Genomic DNA, 4,567 nt, shown 5'->3' with positions numbered 1-4,567 from the left:
GCTGTCGCGGGCTGTCCCCCTCCCGGAGCGCGGCGAGGACGGGCGGGCGGCCGGCGCGCGATCCCTCTGGCGCCGCCGTGGTTTCGGCTCCTGGCGGTCCGCTCCCAGGACGGACTGCGCCCTTGCCGAGGCCTTTTCACCCCTCCCGGCAGGGGCGGCGGGCACGCCGGGCGGCGAAAGAGGGGCCTCGTGGGGGGAAGGCTGGTTCTCGCTGGCCGCCCGCCCTCTCGTGGCCCCCCCGGCCAAGGCCGAGCCTGGTGGGAGCCGCTTGGGCCCATGTCCACGATACGGAGCGTGTCTCGAGGACCTGAGCCTGGGTCAGCGCGGAGGCGCGGGCAGGAGGGGCGCGCGTGGCCAGGCTGTGGCCGGTCAGCTCCCCCCAGGGTGCGGACCCCGAGGCGCCCCTTCCGCCAGTGGGCGCGGGCCGCTCCCCGAGCCGCTCTGCGGTGTGCGCCGACGGCCGGGCCGCTGCCCGTCGTGCTCAGAGCGCACGGGAGAAGGTCCTTATGTTGCGTCAGCGCGCGTGCCCTGGCCGGGCCGCTTCACCGGACGCCTGGCGCGCAGTCGCCTCCCGCGTGGACAACGGCGCGGGCGTTGACTCCGCGGAGCTGACGCGACTTGCAGTTTCGCGCGACTCCGCGGTCCACGCAGCTCCCCGACCCCCCAGCACTGCTGCTGCGGAGGGAGGGGGCTGGCAGCCGCCGTGGCGGGAGGAGGGCACTCCCGTGTGCATGTGGGGGAGGAACACTGTACCCCATCCTTTCTCTCATCTGCCTGGTGTTCCTTATGGAAGTTGGCAGCACCTGACACTGGCAGTCACGCTGGCGTGGACAGAAGCTTCTGGAGATCATCTGCTCCGAGGGCCACCCACGCCCAGCCCCAGCACAGCGCCTGGCCCGAGTGTCCAGTAAGACGCGGACGGGGCTTAGCATATGAGCCCGCCAAGACCGTCTCTCCGACAGCAGGCGCTGAGAGCTGAGCTCGCAGAGCCGCGTGGCGGACTCCCTCCTCTGCCGGGGAGGTGGACATAGCCCGTTTGGCTCTTGGCACGCGCGGGAGAGAACAGGAGCTACTCAGTGGGCAAGAGGAAATCGGATCCAGCTGTCCCGGGTTAAAGAGCGAGTGTGGACTGGCATCGGGTGGGAATAAACCCTCACAAGTGAAGAGGGCTTATGCCCACCAGCTGCTTTCCTAAACCACCAGAGGGCTCCCCCAGCAGAGAGCCTGAGATTGGACAGGAGCCCAGCCTGAGGGGCACAAAGCCTCGCGTCTTCCCAGGAAGCAAAGGTGGCAGGCGAGCTCCCCCGCGGGCACAGGCAAAGCTCTGCTGCCAGGGGAGGCTCCCCCTTCCCTGGGAGCGGCAGGCGTCACTGCCGTGGGGCTCCACGCTGCCTAGCAGGCCGCGGTACTGGGACGGTGGCACCGAGGGGGCCCAGCAGGATGGAAAGGGAGTCGGAGGCCAGGCCATGAGCCGTGGGCTCGGGCGGGAGCAGAAGTCACCAGTGGAGCCTCCCGTGTGCAGCACAGAAACTCGCAGCTCCCACTGCGTACAGATTTAACTTTCACGGGCCGGACACCTAGCTAGGGAAACACCGAGAATAAGACAGGAGATCGGCTCTGTGCCCTTGGGTAGGCCCGTCCCTCTGATGAGAAACACAAAACACAGCCATAAACTGAAACACCGACTAGGTGCGTAAAGGCACTGGCATGCCGCACTGGCCCCTCCTGAGCCACAGAAGGGAGCTGGGAGCAGCGGCGTGATGATTGGGGTGGGCACGGCCCTCCAAACGGGCACGCCGTCTCCCGGTTTCTCCCCAAGTCTTTTCACAGCCTTGACATCATGATTATGGAAAAGGCTCAACCAAAACCATTTCTCCATTTCCCATGAGGACACCGGTCAGGAGGTGAAGGGACCGGGTAAGGACACGCAGCTCCTTGGGGACGCAGGGGGAGGGGGCACCTCTCCCCCAAGACCTGGCTGCCACCCTCCCCCACCCAGCCTTTGCAGGAACCCGCGGACTAGCCCAGGGCGGGGCCTCGTTACCGCGTTCCTCTCGTTCCTCTCAGGACCCTTCGCCCACCCCTGGGGCTGGACGGTGGCTGATGGGACTTGGTATCAGAACTCAGGCCCCACCCCCCCAACCTGGGGCTCAGAAACTCTGGGAGGGCCCAGTGCCTGGGGTAACGAGCCCTCCAGCTGTTTGAGAGCCCGTGGTTTAGACACAGCGCCGTGCACACCGGAGTTCACGCGAGTTCACGCCCCAGCTCTGGTGGACTGGCTCTGGGCCCTGGCCCAGCTCACCCAACCTCTCGGGTTAGTTTCCTCTTCAGTGACCACACGCCCGGAGGCGGCCTGACACAAGCCATGCAGCTTCTGTCGTCGGACACGGTTCCGGATGGAGGGGAAATGGTCTGAAAAATCAGACTTTCCACGCTAATTTATGTGACGACCTCCCTTGTTTGTATAATCGTAATATCACAATATTCTCGGCAACCTTCAGTTGACAACTGGACTGCCCCAGCGTCAGGCGCTGCAGCAGGGCGAAAAATTCCCCTTGAAGTCAAAAGTGATCTTACGATTGGCTGATTGATAAGAGCAATTGGCTGTGCTACAGCAAAGTCAATACTGAGGCAGTACTGGAACATACTTTTCACTGCCCTGACGGACAAAATCCCAAATCTCGTCCCCCTACTACCGCACAAAGCCTTCTATTCAGTTTCTAAAGAACTGCTTAAGCTTTCCACTATCTAGGCTTTAGATATGGAAATTCACCCAAGCCGCCTATTCAGAGCGAATCAGGTTTTCTACTGTCTAGACTTCAAGGAAATTCACCTAAGCTTTCTAACTAGTTTTTCAGGATTCTACTATCTAGCCTTTAAATAAAAAATACACCCATGTCTCCTATTCAGAGTTAATTAAGTTTTCGACTAGAGTTTAAGGAAATTCACTTAAACTTTCTAACTCGTCTTCAAAGAACTTCACCGTATTTCCTTTTGTGGTTTGACTTACATTTCCTCTTCCTGCCTCACTTTACCCCCTAGGACGCCTCTCTGAGAATGAAAGCCCTTAAGTAACAGATAAGGTTTCAGGGACTTTATTTTGGTTAAATCTCCACTGTGGTAAATACAGTAATATTAGTCTTAAATTTTATGTATCTATGTGCCTCTTTTAACCTTGATAGATGGATTTTAAAACTGTTATAATCTCTACTAAAGGTCAAAATGACTCCAGACTTTTCTTAGAAAAAAGGTGATTCATAGGCCAATCAATGTCCAGTCCATATGCTGATGTTGTAACGGGGGTCCCTAGGAGAAGGGGAAGTTCCAGGTTCCCTGCCCCACCCAGAAGGAGGGTGGAACTGAGCAGAGAAAAAGAGAGAAGAAGAGAGAAGGAGGCCAGATGGAGAAGGAGGAGCCCTGAGGAGGCCATGTGGAGCAGCCAGCATGTGAGGAAGAAGCTGGGCTTATTTCCTGACCCTGGACTGGTGAAGGCAGATGTGGGTGAGAGACCTGCGGGGAGGTGACTGTGGCCGTGTTTATCCTGATTTTGATGTTGCTCTTTTCCTCCCAGATTTGTCTGGCCATTTCTGACCCTTTGCCATGGGTGCTTTAGTCTAGAAGGTGCTTTAGTCTAGTGGCAGCTTTCAGGCCTTGCTCTGGGCCAGTCCCTTTTGGGTGGACTTTGCCCACGAGGGGACGGGTCACTTCAGGTGTTTGACTTAGAAGTTCTATTCTTTGTGTTCCGTATTGTACATTCACTGTATCAAAGTCCCTTTTCATTGAAGTTTTGTGTGTTTTGTCTTGTTGCGGCGGATGGCAGAGCCCACTTAGAGCAGGCAGGTTTGGGGCTTCAGGGGTGCCCCGTAACAAGAGGAAGGCAAACCTGGGCGTCTTCACAGCTGCTCTGGCACCACCTCGCCTCGGGTGCCTGGGGGCGGAGAAGCGGCCGCTGAACCAACCCCCCGGGCCGGGCAGGGCACCGCCGCCTCGCTGTGCCCCCACGTGCCCATTTCTCCAGGGACAGGGTGGTGTTGTCCAGGCGGCCACAGGCCCCTCAGGCCTTTCTGGCTGGTGGCAGCTGCCCCCAGGCGGCCCCGCCCGCTCACCTGAGGCTGGCTTGGCAGGCAGGGCCTGGCTGCCTCCGGGTAGGTAAGGACGGGGGACAGCCCTGGCCCGCCCGTCTGCGGGGGCTCCGCAGGGCAAGACCCTGCCGCCGCCCAGCCAGAGCGTACTCACCCCTGGCCGGGAGCGGCCGGCGTCCTCAGAGCCGTGAGGGTGACAGGCTGGGAGGCTGCTGCGCCCCACTTGTGAGTGCTGGGCCGCCTGCGACGCGAGTCAGTCCCGGGTGTCGGGACCCCCGGCAGCTCTTTCCCTGCCCGAGCGTCCTCGTGCCGACCCTGGCCAGGTGCCTGGGGCCCCGCTGCCTGCCCGGCCGGCCCTGACCTCCCTGCTTGGCAGAAGCCCCCCCCAGCAGGCGGCTCTGACCCCCACCTGACAGGGGTGGCCCCACACAAAGAGCCGCCCCGGCCCCCAGTCGGGCAGAGCCACCCCTGGGGCAGTGCCTTGC

Source organism: Condylura cristata, unplaced genomic scaffold, assembly GCF_000260355.1.
Source record: "Condylura cristata isolate star-nosed mole 26May11 unplaced genomic scaffold, ConCri1.0 scaffold00004, whole genome shotgun sequence".
NCBI classification, from domain to species: Eukaryota; Metazoa; Chordata; class Mammalia; order Eulipotyphla; family Talpidae; genus Condylura; species Condylura cristata.
The sequence above is the reverse complement of the archived record's forward strand: the minus strand, read 5'-3'. Positions refer to the sequence as shown.